This window comes from Monopterus albus, unplaced genomic scaffold (assembly GCF_001952655.1).
Source record: "Monopterus albus unplaced genomic scaffold, M_albus_1.0 scaffold159.1, whole genome shotgun sequence".
Classification (NCBI taxonomy): domain Eukaryota; kingdom Metazoa; phylum Chordata; class Actinopteri; order Synbranchiformes; family Synbranchidae; genus Monopterus; species Monopterus albus.
Window position 1 is genome coordinate 606733 of NW_018128039.1, and position 13327 is coordinate 620059.

Here is a 13327-nt window from a genome sequence, read left to right on the forward strand (position 1 = left end):
GATCACGCCATGGTGGTGGGCGGGATCCGATGGCGGGAGAGGAAGCTGAACAGGCTCGTCTGACCCAAACGTAATGTGAGGGTCTGTTGGGAACATTTAGCAAAATCCCCTGTCAGAGAGATCTTCAACTCCCACCTCCGGCAGAGCTTTGACCAGATCTCGGGGGAGGCTGGAGACTGAGTCCGAGTGGACCATGTTCTCTGCATCCATTGTTGATGCGGCTGTTCAGAGCTGTGGCCGTAAGGTCTCCGGTGCCTGTCGTGGTGGCAATCCCCGAACCTGGTGGTGGACACCGGAAGTAAGGGATGCCATCAAGCTGAAGAAGGAGTCCTTTCAAGCCTGGTTGGCTTGTGGGACGCCTGAGGCAGCTGACGGGTACCGGCAGGCTGAGCGGACTGCAGCCCGGGTGGTTGTGGAGGCAAAAACTCAGGTCTGGGAGGAGTTCGGTGAGGCCATGGAGAGGGACTATTGGTTGTGGTGGTCACCACAAGATTCTGGAGAACTGTCCGGCAGCTCAGGAGGGAAGCACTGTTTTGCCAACACTGTTTACAGTGGAGGTGGTGTGCTGCTGACCTCAGCTGAGGATGTCGTCAGCCGGTGGAAGGAATACTTTGAAGATCTCCCCAATCCCCCGACACACCTTCCGTAAAGGAAGCCAGGGCTGGGGACTCGGGAGGGGACTTGTCCATTACCCTGGCTGAAGTTGATGAGATAGTTAAGGAACTCCTTAGTTGGCAAGGCCCCAAGGGTGGATGAGGTCCGCCCCGAGTTTCTCAAGTCTATGGATGCTGTGAAGCTGTCTTGGCTGACACACCTCTGCACATCTCTCTCTATGACAGGAATTAGATTATTAGATAAACAGCATGCAGAGAAGATCTGACATTTCAGAAAATGGAAAAAATAAAAAAAGGAAGGGTAGAGAGCCCCCTGTAAAAGGCCACTCAGTTAAACTAAGCATTTGTTTATTCAGCTGCATAAACCCCTATTTGTATTCCCATCAGAAGGTACAGTGAAAGCGGATGGAGGTCAGCATGTGCTGCTTCAACACAGCACTGTTGAAAACTCTGGCAGGGAATTAATAACATCTCCGAGGCACAAACAGTTCTGGTAGACTGCCAGTAATGAGAAATTCTCTGGACTCCATATAAAGCTACTCCAAACTCCTGACAAATGCTCTGTACAGTGTCTGAAACATTTTTGGCATACCAAGACAGCAAGCAATGTTCATCTTTTAAATATTCAATTTGTGTTGAATGAATTATGCAACAGAGCTGGAGCAACTTACAGCAGATTCCCACTGATGACAAACACCAATAATATCCCCACTCTTAATATATAAGCTGACCAAATGAGCCTCCCTTGTAGGCTTGATATGTTCAATTATCAGGCTATGTACGAGATTACACTAATAACAATAAACTTTACCCTGTAGCAGCTCTCATACCTGAAACAAAGCTCAATGTGCTGTAAAAGCAAACAAACAAAAGAAAAAATCAGGCAATTAATATTTCCATTTAAACAATGTGTCAGATATTAAAGGTGCTATTTGTAATGGTGAATCCCCAGAGGTTTTTCACCAAATTTGTAACTCAATGAAATATTTTAGACCATTTCAGCTCCTAGCAACCTGCAAATTTTCAGCATTGCTTCTATAGCAGCAGCAGGCTGGGTTTTTGGTGAAAAAGCTCTGACAACCCCACAGTACGCTACCTCTCTAGTACCAAACAGCAGACAGACAGCTGCAACAAGAGCTGATAGATTCCAAACAAGAGCTAAATCACAGATCCTGGTTCAGTGGAAGGACTAACTGAAAGTTGCACTCACAATTCACGCAAGTTTTTGTTGGGCTGGGAAATTGTACTTTAAATAACCTACTTTTCAGTTCCGTTCAAGACTAGGGAATTTGTACAACCAAAAAAGTCTATTTTGTGGTTCAGGAATAATACATTTTACTTTTTATTTAAGAAGCTGATTCACTGTATTGTGCTTTTTGTCCTTGACAGATTGAATGTGGAAAAACCACAAGACAAGCACATTAGGTATGAAAAGTCAAAAAGGCAGTGTTGTTTGCACATTGTGTGATTAAATTGTTAACTCGTTAAGTACACGTTAACAATGGTAAAAGTTGATCTTGACCTTGTTTTGGCTTCTCTAGTTCACATGTCATAGTGTCATGCCTGGCTGCCAGAGGCAACTATAGGGTCAGCATCTTGCCCAAGGGTGCTTTAACCTGCGGACTGGGGGGACCAGGAATCAAACTACCTAACTTTTGATTGGGAAACAGCTGCTCTACTCCCTGAGCCACAGCTGCTTCAACATTCTAGATTAAAGCAACAAATCAATTCTTTTCCTGTTATTATCAAGCCATCTAAATCCACTGCCAAATATAGGAGCTTGTTAAAACAGGACTATGTGATTTTACTGGGACACAGCAGATCGATACTGGGGCATGTGCTGCAGTAAAAGGGGTCTAATAATGCCTCTGTGTGAAATGCAGAAGAGCAACACCTCAAAACCATGACCAGACCTGAGCCAGGTCCAGCACAGACTGGGGCAGTTTCACAAAGTGCACCTCTGGGTGTTTGGGCTTGGCAGTCCCTCAGTCTTCACATGTACTGTGAGCCCTCAAATACAAGCTGGTGTTCAAATTAAAAAGGGGAAGAAAGAGAGGAAACAACACAGTTTAAACAATATTAATTCCGTCAGTGCTCCAATATTAGTTGAATTTGTAGTTATTCTCACTCAATAAACAAATTCAACACTCAGGTTTTGGCAATAACAGGAAAAAGCAGCAACAGATAATTAATGTAAAAATTCTGAGAAAAGCTCAGAGAAATCGCTGTGCACCTACCTTGCAGGTGGGGGACTTTACCTGGATGTTCACTGGTCAAACTAAACCAGTTCTGGGATGTTCAAGCTGTAACAATCACATCACTAGGGTTGATTTCAACACTGAGCACTTAATGGAAATAATAGATTTGAAGCATAAAATTACGCTTCGGGCCAAAGTTAGCTAGACACTCTATTAGCGTCTGTTTGGATGATTGCAAGCTAAACAGTATACTTAGCTTTTTATTATTGCATTGAATTGTCTTTTCTCACACAGCAAACACAGCCTTCAAATGTCCTAAATATTTAGATTTTTTGTAACTGACATTCTTAACCTGTAAATGACCACAGCATACTTGACACTCGTTCAACGCGCCTCTGCACATACAGTATTTCATAACAAAAGCCCTTTAGTGTAAACCAACAGGCAGGCCTCTTTCTAGAGCATTAAAAATGAGCACAGAAGTAAAAGCCTAAAGAACAGGCCTGGCTATGCTTTCTGTGGAGCCACCAGTAGAGATGCTGTCTGGGAAATTTTCCTTGAACAAATAATTTATGGCATCCTGGTTTGTTGTGGAGAGTGGGCACCATGTTGTTCCACCTCAGCTGGCTCCAGCTCACCGAGGCTTATGTAATGCAGGTGTCAGTCATCTTCCAAATGAACTGCAGGGCTGGTCCTCTTAAGTCAGGATAAGACTCAAACTATTAAGAGGAAATGAGCACAAAACACTGGGTTTTAAGGGTGTAATGAGATGGATTTGCACATGTTCACTGCAGTTGAAACAGAGAGAAGTCCAGTAAATATCTGGTTACTAAAATGTGCTTGTGAATTAACATTTGTTTACATGCCCTAGTTCCCTGCCAGTTTGTGCCATGTGACTCTAAACAAAGCAAAAACCCTGGAAAGTAAACTTTTCCATTCTAGTACAGGCTGAATTAAACAGACTGTGATCACATTTATATTCTTCCAGGAACACCAGAGACAGATGGTGACAACTGTGAGCTGGAAACCTTTAAAGACATTAAAGTCACTCAAATATATTTGAGCACAGGCTCATAAACTGTTCAAACATGTGTTATACAAAAAAAGAAGTACAGAGAACATCATCCTTTCCACCTCACAGGGTCACTGATCACTATAGCTTCCTCAGACTTTGTTTCACATTCCCATACAGATCAATGCCACTTAATAAGTGATGGAAACGCTGCTGCGTAAAATAGGAAATTGCTCTTCCTCTAGTGTCCTTGGCCGCAGGCTGATCCTCAATTATGTAAGACAATGAGATTTCTCAATTAGGCCATCCAGATCTGATTATCAATCCGGCAGCATGAGGTGACTCAGCAGCAGCAGCTTATTAGAGTTTCTTCTCTCTTTGCCTCGACTTTCTCCTGCCATCATCTCTGTATCTTTCTGTCACTCTTGTTTGTTAATCCTGCCCACTACTCAGCCCTCCTGCAGCAACATAGCTGAAGCAACTTGGCAATGAGGGAAACAATACAAACAAAATGGCTGTGCATGGCAGTTACCATGCAGAGTTGGCTGGTTGGCCCTTAGCCTCACACTGTAGAAGCAGTCGTGCCCCAGTGGCTGCATTTGCATCAGTTCCTTGCACAACTAAAGATTCATGACTAAAGCTGTGCGTATACACAAAGTCAGAAATATGAATGGAGCCATATTTCTGCTCTTGCAGTTATCCATAATGTATGTAGACAGGCCTCTTAATCATTCATTTGCATATCAATATGTCTGCTGCTCATCTTTAGACCTGTCCATGAAAAAAAAAAAATGGCAAAGAAGAAGTGCAAGACATGGGGTATGTAACATGGCTGGCCTCATCACTTTGTTACAACGACAGCTTTCTGTCATTCAGACATAGGTCGCTCTGAGGTTAATGTTCCTCCCAGCTTCATTCAGACAAACCCACAACTGCATGAGGGCAATAGCTTCCATGCTGGAACACATTACATCTGTTGCAAAGAATCTAGGTGTTTGGTCTGATAGTAACTTGTCACAAAGCTTCTACAGTCGTGTTTTTATCATCTCAGAAATATTTTAAAACTAAACAATCTATTAAAAACACAGAGCATTTTACATGTCTTCATCATCTTATGCCTTAACTACCGCCTGTTCACTTCTCCTAATCTAAAATCCATTAACTGGCTCCAGATTGTAGCGACATCTGCTGTGAAGCTTTTAACTACAACCAAGAGATGGGACCACATCAGAACTGTTTTAGCCTCCTTACACCGGCTCCCAGTGTGCTTCAGGAGTGATTTAGGATTTTAGCGCTGACTGCGCTGGTAACATACTGCTTTTCAAGCAATTCAGAACTTAAAAGATTTCTAGCCACCTTCTTATAATGGATTCTACTGCCCCCCTTCGACGCAGACCAGCCAAGATGCAAGCAGTGCCCTGGCTAAACGATTCTACTCGAGCACTTAAACAAAGCAAGCTGAACGCAAATGGAGGAAGGATAAACTTCACGTTTCTCTCCGCCATTTCTGGGATTGTCTCTCTGACTATCAGAAAGCTGTAAAATCTGCCAAATCGAGCTACCTTTCCAACATTGTCATCAGTAATCGTCATAAACCTCAGGTCTTGTTCAGTACAATTAATTCTGTTATCAACCCGTGTAACCTTGCTTCTCATCATGAGGCATCTGTACCAGTATATGAGGGTTTTCTTCAATATTTTACTGATAAAATATTGAAACATTAGGCAGTCCTCCAGTTCTACTAATCCTGACCCATCTGATATTCCTCTGCATTCTGCTGTCTTTGATCAGTTTGAGCCTGTATCTTTGTCTATGCTATCTGAAGTAGTTCACCACATGAAAGCATCTCACTGTTCTTTGGATTGTTTGACAACTAGATTATTTAAGGATGTTTTTGACTCTGTTGGGCCTAGCTTTATGGCTCTAATTAATTTATATTTAAGGACGGGCTCAGTTCCAGATGCTTTAAAAAAAGCGATTGTCCAGCCTCTTCTCAAAAAATCAAATCTTGACCCTTTAGTGTTCTCTAACTTTAGACCAGTGTCTAAATTATCTTTTATGCCTAAAGTTCTGGAGAAGATTGTTTTTATCCAACTCCAGTCTTTTTTGACAGATAATGGCATTGAGGAGCAATTTCAATTTGGTTTTAAATCAAAACATAGTACTGAGTCTGCATTATTAAAAATCAGTAACGATACCCTGTTGGCTAGGGACGCCAGGGATTCGGTTTTATTGGTGCTTTTAGATCTCACTGCGGCCTTCGATACAGTGGATCATGAAATCCTCCTATCTCATTTGGAGCAGTGTGTAGGTATTCAAGGTATTGTTCTTAAGTGGTTCAAATCTTATCTCACCAACAGAGGTTTTACTGTTATTATTGGTACCTGTTTGTCCTCCTCAACCATCCTTTCCTGTGGTGTCCCCCAAGGATCTGTGCTTGATCCCATTTTGTTCTCTTTGTACATGCTCCCACTGGGATCTATCTTAAGGAAATATGGCCTTTCTTTTCATTGTTATGCTGATGACATTCAGATTTACTTACCATTGAAGGCAACAAGAGGGATGTCATTACAGCCATTGTTTGACTGTCTGACAGACTTGAAATCATGGTCGGCACCTAACTTTTTAAATCGCAATGAAAATAAGACTGAGTGTATGCTATTTGGTGACCTGGCAAACTTAACTGCTTCTAACCAGGGCCTGGGCCCCCTAGCTCGACACCTGAAGTCGACTGTAAAAAATCTAGTGGTGATGTTTGATGGCGACTTGAGGTTTGACAAGCAAATCAACTCAGTTGTGAAATCTAGCTTCTTCTACCTGAGGCTGTTAAGCAAGGTCAAGTCATTCCTTTGTTTTAATGATTTTGAGAATGCAATTCATGCTTTTATCACTTCTAGACTTGATTATTGCAATATACTGTACCTAGGTGTTAACCAGTCCTCCCTCACTCATCTCCAAATAGTGCAAAATACTGCTGCTTGTCTTTTGACAAGTACTAGGAAGTTCGGGCATATAACCCTGGTACTGGCTTCTCTCCACTGGCTTCCAGTCTGTTTTAGAATTGATTTTAAGCTGCTGATTATCGCTTTTAAGGCTCTTAAAAGTTTGGCACCATCTTACCTCACCGAATTAGTGCATTGGCACAAACCTACAAGGTCCCTCAGATCTTCAAGCCAGTTTCTTTTAGAGGTTCCTAGGGTCAGATATAAATGTTGGGGTGATCGTGCTTTTACTGTTGCAGCCCCTAAATTATGGAATAGTCTACCTTTTAATGTTAGGTCAGCTACTGACCTCATTACTTTTAAATCATTGCTTAAAACATATTTATTTACCTTGGCTTTTAATACACAGTAGGGCCTGATGTATTCCTTTTAATTTTTAATTTACTGAATGTATGTCATCTGTGTGTCTGAGTTATTGTGCTGTTTTATTTTTTTGCACTGATCTTATTTATTCTATTTTAGTCATTTATTGTGGTTCTGCTATATAAAGTACTTTGGTCAACTGGATGTTGTTTTTAAAGTGCTACTGTATATAAATAAATCTGATTTGATTTGATTTGATTTCTTGAAAATGTCTGATGGAATGTCTCTGGAAGTCAGAGCTCCAACTGGCCATTATGGCCAGTATATGAACCTCGGCTTCATCGAGTAACTGATGCTCTGACATCAGTAAATATGGAAGCGCCCACAGAAACTGGTTTTGAATGACAGTAAGTGAATAAAAGGCCATAGTAGTACATGACATGTGACATTACCTTTGGGTGTAAGATTGTGACTAAACCGATGTAAAATATTATGTGACGTCCTGTGTTTCACTGATGCACCCAGTCCAGCTCTGCCATAAGAAGACACATTTCTAATGGTCAGCCATGTTGATGGTCTACATTTGGTGTTGTGAGTTGTGGAACAAATCTGAATTTTTAATTTGAAATTTTCTGGCGTGAATCGAATGCAACGTTAGTACTGGGATATTGATTAGGGCGCAGGGGTGAGGAATCAGGTGACTGGTAATGGGGGGAAAGACTGAGGTTACTGCAGGGCAGGTTTAAGTGACGGGATCTAAAGTGACATGGTGAAAGCAGGCAGACATTAAAGAATAAAATGTAGAGCGAGCAGGAAGTGTGACAGCATCAGCCTTGCTCCTGATGACAGCAGTTAAATCAGATCTACTGTGTTCAGTGGGGAGGCCGCTGCTTAGTGACAGTGCAGCAATTTGCAGTCTGGTGCTTAAACTTAAATTCCAATAGCTTTCAGTGTTTACAGTTCAGCTGACATTTCGACTGCTTTTATCTCTGACACTTAATCTGCAACCCACTCATTTATCAGCATAATTAGGAAATGTTCATAATGAACATATCTGCAAATAGTTCACTGACAGTGTGCCATTAGTCTTCTACAGGTCTTACTACTGCAGTACAACTACCACAACACTGACTGGTCCCTAACCTTAACATCGATGCGGCTTTGGAATGACAGTGACAACTGAAAGAACAAAAGAGGCTGAAAAGTGACACCATGGTGGCCGTATTTCTTCTGGACATGCTGCTTTTGTTTTGTTTGGGGAGCATTTGTTATTTTCCTGAAATCTGTAAGTAGTGTTCAGGCAGTGCACGTTGTGTTTTGGAGGGGTGGCTTTGGAGAGAAGTCAGAACTAAATGGTGGGATTTCTTCTGTTGTCTACTTTCAAAATCAAGCTTCCCTTTGCTGGTTTTTCAGGACTACCAACTACCTTCAAAACACATGCTTTCACTGCCTAACCCCAACCACATGCAGGATTCAATCTTTGTACGTCCACCCAGGTTACCTTCCCTACCAAGTCTGTGCAGTAAATAAACACAGCACTTCTATCAGTCAAAAGAGCATTACCATGGGACGTAATCCTCTGTGGCACTTGGAATTAAGAATTTAGAAAAGCTCAGAGTGGAATGATAAAATGCAGGTTATTAGTGTATGCACTGACAAAGAAATAAAGCCATTTTTACAAGACTTAACCAGGAGAAAGACATAAACCTGAAGAAGCAACAATGACACAACCTCTGAGCATGAATATGGTGCTGAAAGCCATAAAGCAATGAGAAGATACAGTGAAGAATGACAAGTGAAATAAAGATGATTTTGAAAGTGGCTGTTTGTGCTCACCTCCCCTCAGTGCTCAGCACGCCTGCTGATTAGATTTATTGTTGCTGCATGCCAATGACAGCAGTGTAAAGGATTACTACATCGTGATGAAATCACATCCTGGGTTCTGGTGACTGTGGGCGACTGTCACCAAAAGGTAGAACAATCGTCTCCCAACCGGTTCAAATCTCGGTGCCTGCAGTTCACATGTCGAAGTGTCCTTGGGCAAGACACTGAACCCAGATGGTTAGAGCCATCAGTGTGAGTTGGTGCCGCAGATGGCTGCCTCGGTTCTGTACCGGAAAAAAATTCCTTGGGTGTGTAACATACTTGGTCAAATAAAGGTGATTATCCTTATTCACAAACCTGCAGGAGGAAAACTACAGAGGTTCAGTTTGGATCTTGAAGCTAAATACAGCCAATCAAGCCTGGTGGATGGAAGATACAGATGGCAGCACAAGCAGATGTTGGCTGAGGGACTGGAGAAGGAGAGGAAACAGAAGGCCACCAAGGCTCATGCCTTAGGCCAGGGGATGAGGCAGGAAGTATGGGGATTCTCACTACAGCGAGCAATTGGCCAATGAGAGTTGACTTGAGAAGGCAGCTCAAATTTCCAGAAGAATTTATCAGTACCAACCCCAGACCTGGGGTGGGGGGCAAGTGGTGAGCAGACCTGAGTGATGGAGGGGGTGGTTCCAGGACACTGGTTTCCCTTGTTGAGCCCCTCTGAGGTGTCATAGGCCCATCAATAAAACAAAGGTGACAGGTGAAATCAGTATAAACCGAGCTTCACACCAGCACTTGAATGCACCACAGCAATAAGCTCAGGGTAAACTTTAATGACTCCTCGGTACCTAGTCATTTCCCCCTCCACCCAGTAAAGCAGCAGCAGGGCCACTGAGGCTCCAACGCGTCCTGATTGTGGTGCAGAATCAGAAGAGAAACACGTTTCAGTTCTCTGTAAAAGACAGCAAATATTCTCACCACAGCAGTCGTGTATAAGCTGATGTGGTCGGGTTGTGGGGGCTGCTGATTGATAATTACATGCATGAGTAGTTTTTCCTGGTTTCTGTCATCACTGACTACATGGAACAGCTTCATCTTCTCAGTGTGTGCGTGTCTGTACATTCTGCAGTTCTGTACGAGCCCATGTGTAACAGTTTCATTTTTTCATTGTGTGTCTGTCTGTGTGTGTGTGAGTGAGCAAGAGCGAAAGACAGATCCATGCTATCTGTCTTTGAGCGAGTGTTTTAATTACGGCTGCTAATTGAGCTGTTAAGCCAGCCTCGGTTTGATTACACATCTTCTAACAGCTCTCTGGGCAGCTCCGCAGTCGGCTGCAGCAGCTCTCACCCTGCGCGTGTGCGTGTGTGTGTGTCCCATGATGTGCTTCATGTGATGCTGATTCATCCAGGATGAAGCAACTGATCCTAAGTTCCTTTATATTTAATATTCTGTCACTGAGTAAACTCCACAGCGTATCTGTAGCTGATCCTTCTGACATTGTGACAGGAGGTAGTGTGTGAACACCTTGAAAACACTGTGTGTGTCTTTTGGAAGCATGAAGCCTTGTGGCTGGGATGCTGTGAACCAGTTTAAGATCCCAGTATAACAGCAAACCCATGTGCTTATTTTGTTGAGGATTATATTAAGAAAACCAGCAATTTCTTGTCCTTGGCATGAGATATCGGTTGAATCACTAGAGATTTTACAGTGTTTTAATGCAAAAGCCCAACAGACAAAATGTTGCATTCATTAGGATCTCAGTGAGAAAGAGCCAAACAACAGTATTTCCTCCAGAGAGCTATGACTTCATCCCTCCCTCATCCACCATGCTCTCCCCCTCCACCTCACTCTTTCACCACTTCACTTCTTCCCTCCCTCTTTTCTCTTTTCCTCACTCATTCATGCATGTTCCTTTCTGCCATCACTTATACCTCCTTCACTCATGCATGGACTCTTTTGTTTCCTTCCTTCCTCCCTAGCTCCTTATATTGACCCTACCACTCACTTCCTCATTCCCTCCTCAATCACTCCCTCCCTCCTTCTGTCATCCCCCTCCACTCTCTCACTTTCTACATCACTTATTCCATTCCTCACTTGCTCGTTCCTAGTGTACATTCTCAGTCCTCGGTCCAAGTGTCTTATATCAGCTCTGAGGAGCGAGGACTGAGGACTGAGGAGGCTGCTGGAGGAGCCATGACTGAGGATACACGAGACCATCCTTTATGGAAGTGTTTTTATGAACTGACAGGCCCCTTGTGAGGAAAACAAGGCACTTGAGAACTACCCACTGACTGAGTCTCTCCATCTCTCCCTTATTCCCCCCCTCATTCTCACAAGCATACTGTTTTCTATCTGTTCCTCCATCCTGCACTCATTTCCAGCTCTCTCACTCATTCATCACTCCACCTGTCACTCACTACCTCACTCATTCCATCCCTCCTTCTGTCCTTTCCCCCTTCCTTCCTCATTCACTTACACATCCCTCATCCTTCCCTCCCACCCTCTTTCCTCCAATGTCCTATATCCTCACTCACTCATTCATCTGATCTCAGCAGCAGTCTATCCTCTCTGTTCCAGAAGACTCTTCCCTCCAACACAAACATGGCCGTCTGTACCACCGCCCCTGTCAAACAAATTGTCTGAGTGTTCAACATGGGCAAAACTACTTTTTAAGATTCAACATAATCTCCAGTTAATATCCTGCCTCAATATTCACAGTGTCAGGAGGTGACACTGGAAACAAATTATGGCGTGAGGGTGTTTTCTTTTCTTTTCTGTTATTTTTTTTCTCCCCAGATAAACATAATGTGTAAGCCAACTCAATTAATGTCGGGTGGATAGTTCAGCTGTCAGTTTGAGGTGCTGAGAACACACTCGGGAGCTCACACACAAACACACCCTCAGATACACACTGACTCAAACTGATGAAGCTGACAGATGTGAGTGCACACTCACGTTAGCGCTTACACACATTGTTAGGAACAAAGCAGAATGGCTCAAAGACTCAGGTGTAAAAAGGAAAACTAGTACATTTGTTTACAGCTGAAATGGGAAATATAGTAGCAAAAAGGAAAACAGGTCTGAGACTATGGACTCCTTAGACTCCCTGGGGGGGCTACAGCCAATCCTAGCTGACACTGGGTGAGAGGCGGGGTCCACCCTGGACAGGCCACCAGTCTATCCACACACACTCACACTCCCTCCTACAGGCAGTTTAGAGTCAACCAGTCAACCTAAGCTGCATGTCTTTGGACTGTGGGACGAAGCTGGAGTACCCGGAGAGAACCCACACAGGCACAGGGAGAACATGCAGACTCCACAGAGAAAGGCACCGGGTCGGCCGGGGCTCGAACTCAGAACCTTCTTGCTGTGAGGTGACAGTTTAAAATCAAGGCATTTGGATCAGAGATACCTGAGTTTTTTTTACTATATGTTGCTCACAATCACACTATTTCAATACTTGATTAGACTTCTTTCTGCTCATGGTGATAATGGACTTTCAGCCAATAATGCCAACAAACAAACTCTATGAACGCTCAGCATTTCAATAATACAATAATGATTTTGTAACCTTTATTTAGTCAGGGTAGGTCCACCGAGAGGCCACCTCTCTTTTTCAGTGACACCCTCTTCACATTAACACTGGTTACCCTCAGGACAAATTTGTCCCTGAAGAACCCCAACAAGCACAGACTGACCTGTGGCGACTGATCAGCTCCATTGGAGCGGTTTGGGGTCCAGGCCTCACTCAGCTGCACCATAATAGTTGTGGTAATGAGGGTGAGGCAAGCGTTGCTTTGTCACCTGTCCCACCCAGATTTAATCCTGCTGGTCCAGGCATCGAATCCAGTGACTTTCTGGTCGTAAACTCGCTTCTCTGAGCTTTATGCCACCACTGCCCTAAATGTGTGTTAAAATGTTTTCTCCTGTCTTTACACAAGGCAGCATTGATGAACAATAGCTGGAGAGTCTTCTCATCAATAGTGGGTTACAATATAACACTAGCTCTGCACTTGCAGTGTGTTATCTTTGCCCCAGTTGCACCTAGGCTAATCCTCTTGTGCATGTTAATCCTAATTTAAGTTTCAATTCAACCAACAAGCTCACACGATGCCTTACACAATACTGACTGTCAACAGATAACATTTGTTATAAAGACACTTCTAAAGAGTCACATTTTATGAGGAACTTGAAATCAGATTTCATTGTTTCCTACTGTAGATACACACTTTAATCCCAGACATGAACATACTGTATGTCCTCTAAATCATATCTGTACACACTGTTGCTATGAGACACGTGTTAATGTCAGTTGATATTAAAAGTCTCCTTTGTCTCTCTGTTCACATCCAAACAAGGCAGGAAGCCTCAGCGGAT